This window comes from Thunnus thynnus, chromosome 18, assembly GCF_963924715.1.
Source record: "Thunnus thynnus chromosome 18, fThuThy2.1, whole genome shotgun sequence".
Taxonomy (NCBI): domain Eukaryota; kingdom Metazoa; phylum Chordata; class Actinopteri; order Scombriformes; family Scombridae; genus Thunnus; species Thunnus thynnus.
The window spans coordinates 17400068-17411993 of record NC_089534.1 but is presented as its reverse complement, the minus strand read 5'-3'; the positions used below and the strand labels follow the sequence as shown (position 1 = coordinate 17411993).

General features: G+C 40.1%; 1 protein-coding gene across 2 annotated transcripts in view; it reads left to right on the top strand.

The window, feature by feature from the left end:
• Positions 1-197: 197 nt before the first annotated feature.
• The window catches only part of wasf1 (WASP family member 1), a 65589-nt gene continuing 53860 nt past the window's right edge, over positions 198-11926 (top strand). Inside the window, exon 1 of one of the 2 annotated variants that reach the window (XM_067571935.1) lies at positions 198-640. The gene's annotated coding sequence lies outside the window, so the exon portion shown is untranslated. The remainder of the gene's footprint in view (positions 641-11926) is intronic. The other variant, XM_067571932.1, reaches the window with a different exon arrangement.

The following is an 11926-nucleotide window of genomic DNA, read 5'->3' as shown; positions in this document are numbered from 1 at the left end:
AGATTTTGTAACCTTCATTTATATTAAAGTCAATACAATACAATCAAATTGATGCAGGAGATCGATTGTGTGATTGTCTGATTTTCTATGTACAGTGAGGGTTGGAGAACTCAAATAGACATCGTTGCCTGTAATCGATTGGACAGCACGACGTGACGGTTTGAGATAACCAGCCAATACCGCGCGCGCGCACGTTATCCACAGCGAGCCTCCCACGAGCAGCGCAGTTGCACGGGACGCTTTCTCGCGCCCCAACAATAGAGTGGTACGTACCATTATCTCTGATTATAACGGGGACATTTTCTTGCGATTAAACACGATTTCTAACTCGTTACGGTGGAAAAGAACATTTTCCCTTCATATGGGTAAAACTGACGGATATTTTTTTTTGTTACGAAACCCGCCGTTAGCTTAACCGGACAAGGTTTAATGCCAATTTCATCTACCAAGAGAGTCCCTTTGGAAAAAAAAGTGCCTGGAGTCCTCTCCGCCGCCGCCTCTTCCAGCAGGAGTACATTTGATATCAGAGACAGTACAATCATGGATCCGACCCGGGGATTTAAATTCTTGGACACGGTGGCATGCTCCGCAGCGCAGTGAGGATGGAGAGAAAATAAGAAGGATTCAACAAACGTATCAGGTAATTTTTCTTTTGAACACTTTGTACGTCTGGCACACACACGTACGTTTTTTTTTCTCACTTGAAAATTTGACTTCAGTAACGTTACTTTCAATATATTACATCTCACCACAGCAGCAAATAACTGCCTGAAAACCGAGTCAGTCACCGTGTAGTAACATTACACTTAAACTGGAGCTGGCTGACTAATAATGGTCGGTAATTCAACCCTGCTTGGCCATCACTGACTGTACATTAACCCACCACACAGGTGAAAAATGTGGCAGCGGCGCTCTGACTCCAAAGTACTCAAAAACCTTTAAAAGTAGAGTACATTTATTTGAAACGGGACTGACTGAAGGGTTCCTACATTGCAAGCCTGCACATCTGCATGAGCTCCGGTGTTTCGGTTTAAAGAGTGACCCTGTTAACTGGTGACTTTCAGCCCAATGCGTCGTGGTTGCTCGTAGTGATTGCAGCTATTGAAAGCACAAACATTTAATTATACTTGAATCAATTTTAAATACGTCTGTGTTTAATATCTACGCTAACCATTGACGTAAGTTAAATTGTGCACAACAAGCATTCACATCTCGTTTTTTTTATAATGTGGGAAACAAACCGCAGCATATAAGCAGGCAGTGCAGCTATAGCCTATATTGGGATTTTATACCGTTATCCTCAATCAGAAAGTGGCACATATTCAACCATTTAACCTGTATAATGTCAAATTCCTCATTAGACGCCAGCTGCCAATATTTTTCCCCACATTATAAGTAAGTTTAAGAAATGTGAATGCTTCTTGTTAGCGACACCTTTTAATGTAAGAAAAAAATGACCAGGCGACTATATATACTATATTGAACATTAAATTTCATTTCGACAGCTGCCGTCACTACTAGCAACCACGGACGCAGTCGTCTGAAAGTCACCAATTAACACGGTCACTCGTTAAAACGAAACACCGGCAGCAGCGTCTTGACATATTCAGTCTGAGGAATATCATGTTGGTGAGAAACCCGGAGAGCAAATATTTGCATTGTCCCACAAATGATCCAACGTTACAGAAACACGCCGCTGAAATAGTATTTCATGTGTGTTATTCGTTGTTTTTGGTTTTAGAGTTTCAGTTTGGTACAGTATGATTTATGCAAACCACTGGCATCGGCGCGACGTGATTCAATTTTCCCCACTAAGAATGCAGGAGAGAGGCTGGGGTCTATTCCAGCCAGCTTGGTTTGCAGTCATGGGGGATGGTAGCCTTCAGCCCAGTGAAAATCATGCTTTGTGAAATTCGAAACCTTCTTTGTACTACTTCAAGTGCAGCAAGAAGAGTGGGCATGAGGAACAGTGTGTTTTAGTGACTGTTTGTACAGTGCAGTGATCAGCTTAAATCTGTCTGATAAGAGATTCGTTGCGTTGCATGATGCCAGCTCATGCGGTGCTGTAAGGTATAGAGCTTACATTAAACTGATTATATTTCCTGCAGCCTGTCCATTTAAATTCAACTGAGAACAGGGGCTTGGGATGCTGCTGGTAACTCTTTTGTGTACAGTAAATACAGTAGTAGTGTAAAAGCAGCCTGTAGTGGAAAAATGCATCTAAATCAATTGTCAGTGATGAATTAATTAGCTTTGGAAAGACCAGCAGAATGCACTGCTGTGCCTGCTGCCTTTTGACAGTGGATTATTGGGGTCTAGCCTCAGTTTGTGCCTCTCATGTATTAAAATTACACTCAAATCTTATGAAAGTGCAGAGGAGACAAAGTGGGGTGTAAATGCAGTAGAGATTTTACCCACACTCAGTTACTTAATGATGTTCAAGCATTAAGTTCCTGGCGTCAGTTCAGTTCAGATTTTTATTGTCTCACAAGTGGATATTGTTTATGTCTATACACAATGTCAATATCAGCAAACAGAAAGTGCTGATTCTTAAAACACAAATTAGCAACACAGTTCAATACATATACACTGTCTGGGCTTTGATAAATTGAAATGCATTGAGCAGATGTTGCCAGATTTGAAGTCACACAGATTTGGTGATCTTCGTACATTCCCACATTGGATATATTGAATGTATACTTTCCAGATAAGCCCAGATGTATGACATTAGGAAATTGTTTATGTAGAAAACAAATGGGTTACTGTGGGTGGAAGCAGCACTGACTCCTTTGACAAAACAGGCTGAGGCCCCTTGCAGCTGTTGAATTTATCTGTCGGCATTGATGGCATCCAAACTATCACATGACTGAGTGGAAGCTATAGGCTAAGTTTCATAACAGCTCAGAGGGATCATATATGTACATGAAACATTTGCCATATTGGCTGAATTTAAAGTTCCGTTCAAGTAGGGCTGCCACTAACGATTATTCTTATTATAGACTAATCTGTCGATTATTCTCTCAATTAATTGATTAGTTGTTTAGTCTATAAAATGTCAGAAAATTGTGAAAAATGTCAATCACTGTCCTAAAGCCCAAGATAACGTTCTCAAATGTTTTCTTTTGTCCTGACCAACAGTCCACAACTCAAAGATATTCAGTTAACTATCATATCAACCAGAAAATATTCACATTTGAGAAGCTGGAATCAGAGAATTTGGACTTTTTTTTCTTAAAAAGTGACTCCAAGCTGTTAAGCGATTATCAAAATAGTTGGTGATTGGTTTAATAGTTGGCAGCTTATCGATTAATCGACTAATCGTTGCAGCTCTTCCCTCGAGAAATAATCAAGTATTTCTTCCCAGAATGACATTTACAAAACCAGTGATCCCATCCACCCTCTCTCAGCTCTGAGTGGATTTACGCTAAAGTACACTCTCTGCCCTGCATCACTGGCATTATGTGTAAGGTGTGCACTTTTGCAACTGGCTTATCTCCTCTCCTGCACTTTTGATATTATATGTGGTATTTTTGAGCTTGCAGGAAAACATTAAACACAGGTGAAAATTAGGAAAGTGTAATCATCCATCCATATAACCCACTCTTTTATATATGGATCTATATACGAGGTGCTCGGTTTTACTGGCATATGGCCTTACCTACAGGTGTATTCCCAGAATAGAACAGAACATATCACCATTGTTTTATCTGATGCTGTTTGTGAACTCTTTGCTTTGAAGGATGACATTCCAGCACCGTTTGCAGTTCTCATGTTTTTCTGTGTTTCAGAGGCCCTTGTGATAGAGCTTTGGCATGCCTCCTGCGGAGGCTTTTGGACCTCTCTTATTTATTGACATTGCTCTGATCCTCTGCCAGTCTCTGGCTTTCTCATGCTAGCTAGAAGAATATCTCTCTTTTTCTCCCTCTTTGTTTCTCTCCACAGAGGTGGAAAGGGGTGATAGGAGAACACAGAATAACAGAGGGCACAGTGAAAGAGCGAGTAGATAGAGAAAGAAAAAAAAAAAGAGGAAAGTAAACTGAGTAGTGATGGCTGCCTGGCATGAGGAGGAGTTCGGAGGAAGGTGGCCAGGGATTCTGGGAAGGACGGAGAGAGAGGATTTATGTGTGTACGCAATTGCGACGCCCCTTTACGTGCCATTTAGTGGAGCCACAGACAGACCTCCTATCTCCCAGCTGTTAGGATGCTCCAGAGGCTCCGACACACAGGAGCTATTGTTCTTCCTCTTGGCCGGACCCAAAGTGCTATAATACTGCTTCTGTCCTTGGTCTGAACTGGGCTGACAGAGTTTAGCCCGTCTGACTGGTGCTCCTTGTGTCTCACTGCCACTGCCTCGACTCATTCCCTGCTTTGTCCATATATCTGTGCATCCTTGGTTGTGACTTTGCTCTATCTGACACTGTACAGAGACGTTCTCTCTGTATTTCGTTTTTTTAGTCTTTTTCTGTTAAAACACTTTTTTCAACTGGGGATACAGTCCTCATTGTCTTTCTTGCATCTTCCATTATTTTTTCTCTCTACAACTCCTGGTTTGAGAGTTGACATAGTGTTCCTAACCTTATCACAACACTTAATGTTTTGTGTTAGACCAGATATTATTTGTTATTACTCTTTACTTTTTCATTTAACTTTGGAACAAAGGTAGAACAATTTTGCTGAACACAATAACATATAAAAGTTAATTGAATTGGTAAAAAATGAAATTGATTCAATGAAATTCAAGACTTTTTAGAGCCTGAAGCTCTTTCCATTATTGATCTTTCACATTGAAAAACTGCACTTAATATCTGTATATCCACACAATATCATACAGGAAAGAGCTCCATCATCTCCTCTACTTCCTACCTCACCTTTTATTCACCTAATTGTTATCCTTGTCTCTCTTTAAGTTGCCTTTCTGCTTCTCTCAGCCTCTATTTCATTCTCTCACTGTCACCGAGGGGAAGAGAGGGCGATGACAGGGTCTCTCAATGAGTTGACAGGATGTCTCTGAAATAGACCTGTCTGACTGTGTCTCTGCCACCGCCAGCAGGACAAAAACACAAATCTGAGCAAAGAGCTGCCTGTACTCAAGTGCAGGAACTGAACATCATGTCTACTGCTGTCCTCTTTCTGTGATTTTTGTCCTCCATCCTTCAGCCTCTCCTCTCCCCCTCTGTCTCTGTTTGCAATCTCTCTCTTTTCTTATGTCACTTGCTTTGTATTTTCTAAGTCTGTTTGCATCCACGTATCTATCTCGTATGCTGGCAGCAACGGTGATGCAACACCTCTGCTGCCAACTAGTATGACCACAGCCGCTGCATTTGAATACATGCAGGACTTCTGTCACTCGCCACGTCACTTTAGGCTCTGGTGAGTTTTAGAAAGGATTTTTCTTGCTTTTATAATGTTGAGCCTAGCTGTATTTTATATGTGCTGGTTGCAGTTTGGCAAACAGAAAGGCTATGCTCATGTTTTCCGGCTTTAAAAATAATTTCCATTTATTCAAGCCAAGAACTTTGGTGTCATAACTGTCTAAATGTGGTTCAGACCTGATAACACTCTGCCAAAAGAGAAAAGAAGAAGAAGGAAAAAAGGTCAGTGCAATATTGGCTTAAAATACATTGTTATATTGTTAACTGCCTACTCTCTCTTCGTGGGCTCATGACTCTTTGCTGCAAACTGAAAAAAAAAGCCCTCACAACTCGTCATTCAGTGACAGCCATGCAGCTCTGTGGTGTCCTGTGTCTGACCTGGATTATTCTCTTAGCTGAAAGCCAAAATGAGCTACATAATGGGGTAAACTATGGACTGTTGAGGCCACTCCCCTGGTGTCATGTGTATGTTTGGATGGTAAATGTAGTCTGATACCTTCCTCAGCACAATGTAGCTTTGGTCTGGTCCAGGAGCGAATTGGATACAGGGTTTTTCTGAGTTGCTATTGGCTTGAGTACTGATCGTGGGTGTGTGTGCCACTGTGTTTTTGTGTATATGTCTATGGTAAGGGTATTAATGTTTATATTAGCAAAGCAATTACAATGTAATGTAGCTGCCCCTTTGGGTCACCAAACGATTTCTGTCCTGTGCATAATCAACATCTAAATGCTGCTCACTGACTTCGAAATGATCTTTGCAGCTGCACTCCGAGCATGTGTTTATTTTACTAGATTTTAATATGCAAAGTTAAGCAAAAACTCCACCACAATCTCTTTTGTGCTTCTCTCTCTTCTTCTGTTCAGTACCTTCTTTCCTCTCTTTTACTGATGGGTTCTTATTGAGCTGGAACGGCCAATTCCTTGTTGTCGTGGTGATGTGTGTTGATTGATGGAGGTTGGTGAAACAGGAGGCGAGGCACATTTATCCCGTCGACAGTTTGAATCCCTCTTGTCAGGACTCAGACGTTTGTATTCAATTACAGACGCATTGCATTTTCATTAGGATTTTTACTTTTCTTCTCAGTTCCTCCACTGGCAATGGGTAGAAGTAGCCTTGAAGAGACAGTGAAGAATTAGAGACAAGCAAGAGGTAGAAAATAAAAGATGCAATGGGCATGTTTTGTTAGCTCAACACCCTCACCCCTCAATCTTCTTTGTCATGTTATGTCATGTCATGTAATCCTGTACAATCCACCATCACATGATATCTCATTTTGTCATGACTTAGATGAATTGTTTAAACTGTCAAAATTTCGGTCTGAATCTCTCTTTTTTGGATAACATAATTTTCAACAGATGGTAAAGGGTCCAACAAGAATCACTTGAATGACTAAAACCATGATTGATCTGATATAACTTATTAAGAGGCCTTTCTTAACATCACCCTGATTGTCAGAAAACTAACAAAACAGTGTCTACCAATGTCTATGAATGAACATAAATCAGAGAATGCAGTCATTCCCAAAAATAAAATGCCACAATTTGAAAACAAACTAAATACTATTAAATATATACCAATGATCTAGACAGCTGTTGTAACACAACAAACAATCACAGAACTGATTGAGAAATATACACAAATCTTTAAATGCAAGTGAAGCTGAATAGTGATATTCGCCAGTTAACGAAAAAAAGAGATCTTGCACTGAAAAAGTCACTCTCCACCAAATTGAAGGATCTGAGAAATATGGTAGTTAGGGAACTGCACAAAGCAAAAACAACATACAGTACTTTACAGAACTGATTGCAGAATCTAAAGAAAATAGCACCTCTCTCTGGAAACAGTCTTACTATGTCAATGAAAATTTTAATAATGACTTCATTTAGCTAATCAATGGAGGAGCTTGCTGAAAGTTTTGAACCAGTAAAATTACCACAGGTTATAATGATAAACTCATTGCAATTTGCTTTCTATATTAAGGCGGTTGACCAAGAGAAAGTAGGTAAAATCTTCAATAAGTCTAGTAATTCAAATGCAAAGGATCTGTTTGGGTTGGATACTGCTCTTATCAAAACACACAGCTCCACCCTGATCAAACCTATAACGCATCTGGTACACCTCTCCATCAGAACCGGTAAATTCCCACAAAGCTGGAAAACAGCGATCATCACATCAATTTGTAAGGCTGGAGCACCAGACTACGTAGGCAATTACAGACCAATTTCTATTCTACCTGTTTTCTTAAAGGTCCTGGAAAAAGTTATTGCAGATCAATTGGTTGACCACCTTGAAAGCAATGAACTTATTTATCCTAAACAGTTTTTAGACCTTAGAAGGGCTTTTGACACCATGAACCATGACATACCTCTGAACAAACTTAGCACATTTAATTTTTCAGAGCAAGCCACTGGCTAGTTTGCATCATATCTTGAATGGATTGAGCAACGTGTTAAAATCAATGCAAAACATTCAATCCCCTGACGATCCAGAATGGGTATTCCACAAGGCTCGATCTTAGGACCTTTGCTTTTCAGCTTATACATCGATGATTTATCAACATGCTGTAAAAGAGCTGGTTGTGAAATGCATGCTGATGACACAATCATTTATGTATCAGCTAAAACCCCTTGTGTAGCAGCAGAAACATTAACAAATAAAATGGAGGGTGTATCCCACTGCCTCAAAAACATTCCACGAGAAGGAAAACAAAAGATAAGCTTACAATTAAAATAGATCAAGAGGAAATAAAGAAAGTCAGTGATTTTAAATACTCTGGTATCATTTTGGACCCCCAACTCATATTTAATAAACACTTTAAAAAGCTATACAAGACAGTAAAGACAAATCTGAACTGTTTTAGAATGATAAGACATTACATACCACGCAAAGCAGCTCAACTGTTCATGCATGCCATAATATTTTCACAGTTATCCTATTGTGTTACTGTATGGAGCCAAGCTTCACAGTCAACTGTCAAACCCGTTACATCACTATACGATCAAGCACTGAAAATAATGGATCAAAAGCAACTTAAATGGCACCACTGTATAATTGTGAAAAAGTACAAGTTGCTCAGTTATGACAGCTTCATCAAGTTTTCTTTTATCAAATTGATTTTTAAATGTGTGAACAATCTCGCCCCAGCTGTACTTTATCCATATGTCACAAAATCAAACACCAATAGAGCTGCAGGGTGGCACAGTGCAAAACTACTTTCGGTCAGTCATCTTTTTCAGTAAAAGGAATACATTTTTGGAATACCCTACCAACAGAAATAAAAACACTGACCACAATGTGGTGTAAATATTGTAATTTTTGTGTGATCAAGTCACATGTATGAGAATGTCACTATTTATTCTGTGCTGAATTTAACTAATGTACTTTTGGTGGTGATGATGACCATTTTTAAGTAGTAAGGCCTAACCAGTGACAGGGGTCACAAATTAGCCATGGCTAATCCTATATGAAACACATCTGTATCATGTTATTGTAAACTGTTGCAATGTTTTTTGCAATGTGCATTGTCCCTGACAAAAAAAAATGTTTGTGTACCATATATAGAAATGTTATAAAGAATCTTTACAAAAGGAAAGAGCAAGACCAAGGCTCACAAAAGGAAGATGAAGGGAACAGAAAAAAGTGCTGACAAAAGAGAAGGAGAGCATAAGGGGAAGTAGCCAGTTAGCGTCCTAGTGTGTTTGTCCACAATTTCTCAGCAGGGGTGCCTGTGCACACAGACAACTGTTGCCTTCAATTAGGTGCCAATATTTGGCTGTTCATTTACGGCTCACAGCAAGCATCCAGCTCCGCTTTGGATTTGCGTGAGGCCCGAGCACAAGGCTCTTCTGATTTGTGCTGGATAGAAGCCCAGCACAGGCCGTCCGTGTATGCTTCTCCTCCATTTCAGATGGGAAGATCGGAAGTGGATGCAACCTCACTTCCCTTTTGTCTTTGATGGTGAGCAGGATATGCCAAATTCACTTAAACCCTCAGTAAGAAAATCTACTCTTGACAGTTTTACTCAACAATTATCAGTGCTTATCATGCTGTCAGTTCGCCAGGACAAATCATTGCTGCAGAGGGGTCAAAAAGGGGCCAGGAAATTTTTCATGGTGAAGGTAGCATCTAAAAAGATAAAGATAGACTTTCAATGAAAGGAGGTTGTGGTTTAATGAGACTACATACTGCCAGGAGAAATGTTAAGGCATGGGGGTGGTAGTATGTTTATGCTATATTCTGTAGGGCCTATCTAAGCTATATTAAAATTTCAGTAATGTGATGATGAAATCAAAGCCAATCTCACAAGTCAAGCTTTGGGAATGGTCTATCTGTGACACAACAGTCCCTTACATAACTGTCTTCATTTATAGGCACATGCCTACAGCTTGGAGTGTGTCTTGGTTACTATTATATAAGAGAAGCAAAACACTCATAAATCTTAAATTTGCACTTACATATGTTAGTAATGATAACGAGGACAGTGTCCATAGGCGTTGTCTCTTTGTCCTTGCTCCGGAGCAATGGTGCATCAGTGTGAGTGTGTGCTCATGTGTGTATGCATGAGATCACATGTGTATCCCTCTGCATTTATTTAGTGCTACCGCAGTTGACTGGACCATAAGACGGCAGATGTGTGAATGTGATTCATTGCCTCGGAGGTCCGAGTGAAGCCATTCGACCAGCAAGCCAGTGAGCTGTGACTGTGAACCATCATCCTCTTGACATAGCCACTCGCCGCTGCACTGTTTTTATGGACGACAACACTGCTGGCTATCCACTGGCCCAACACATTTAGCTTGGATCGCAGAACACTAAAATACGAAGAGGAGTAAGACAGGGCTCAGTGCAGTGATTTGAATGGGTACTTTTAGCTGAAAACTGTCATGTTTTTCTGGTTACCATGTCATTATTATATGATTTGTATGGTAGTTAGAGGTGAAAAACTAAAAAAACGATTATTTACCATATTTGGAAGAACTTTTGATACTCTGCTACTGAGAAACGTTGATTGGGTTTTGGCTGGTTGCACCAATAGCTTCAGTAAATCATCTCTTCGCATTCACAGTACTTGGTCTGTCAATGACATTTTCATTGCATACCAGCAGATGAAACAAATGTGGCAGTAAGTGCTCTGTCATCATTTCTGTGGATTGAACGTGTGTGAATAAATTATTATAAGGCTCTGTGCATTGGCTCTGTAGGTGTGGAAAGGTACTGTATCTGACAAACACATAGGAATCACTGGAAGACCATAGGAACATAGATTTGGCTGCTCTGGATGCTTTTTGTTTCCTTGTAAATTCAGCAGAACGCACCACCAACCACACTTACTTTTACCTGTTATTTGCACAGTCCCTCCATCCCTGCATAAAGAGAGAGGTTCACTTCACTGGCTACATGCTGGGTGTGCTCAGATGACAGTTGTTGAGGCTGGTGCATCTGTTTGATAAATAACACACACACATCTAGTGGCAGCATCTGAATCAAGAAGAAAAAGTCTTTTTTAAAGCATGCCTTGACCTACGTGTTACAGATGTTCTTTGTGAAAAATAAAAACGCATCTTATAGTATTCTAATTGTTGAGATTCATATCGGATAAATTCATAAACTTTTTCCATGTCCTTTTAAATATGACAGGTGTATATTTAAATTCAGTGAAACAGTCTAGAAATCAACATTTACTGATGTTTAATTATTCAGAGGCAATCACAGATGTGTGAATACACACATACCACGCTGAGCAGTGAAAGTAGTGCAGCATGAATCCTGTTAACAGCAGCAGATGGACCGCAGTAATAACGAGGCTGCTATTTGGCAGGTGATGTTATTCAGGGCTTGTTGGGGTCTTACAGCAAACCAAGATGACAAGAGGAAAAAAGCGGGGCACAGGGATGGAGGATAATGGGTCAGGCCAATAGGGGTGGGAATCATCGGGAAACTCATGATTTGATTAGATTCTGATTCTTGGTGTCTGATTTGATTCAGAATCGATTCTTGATTCAAAATTGATTCTCAATTGAATGAATAGAAAAGGGGGAACAATCTTACACCAGTATACCATGTGCCAAACCATTCACTGGTGTCCTTATTCAAATGAAATGCAATATGACACATAACTGGCAGTTAAGATAAATGGTCCGCAGCTTTTTGATTTTAATAAGTTAACTGCATTAATTAATTAATTTGAAAGCATTTTACAGGTTTCTGCCTGTATGAGAATAATGAAATGAAAGTATAATTTACTGAACAACATCACTGGTTAAATGTCTCTTATAAAAACAGAAGTTGTGTTTGCTCTGGAGTAAGGGGAGGCGGATTGCTCTGTCATGGCTCCAGCAGAGGAGAGCAGCCTCTCTGGTGCTGCACTGTTAGCTCCGGGGAAAGCCATTGTTGTCCAAGACGCTGAACGGGTGCAGGGTTTTTGAGGTGAAACAGACTGTGCACAGAGTTATTTTCTGAACCTCAGAGTTGTTTGAAGTTGTTTAAGTGCTGCAGTGTGTGTTGGTCAGCTGGTCTCATTTGTTACTGCTGATTGCCGCTCCGCTCCACTAAC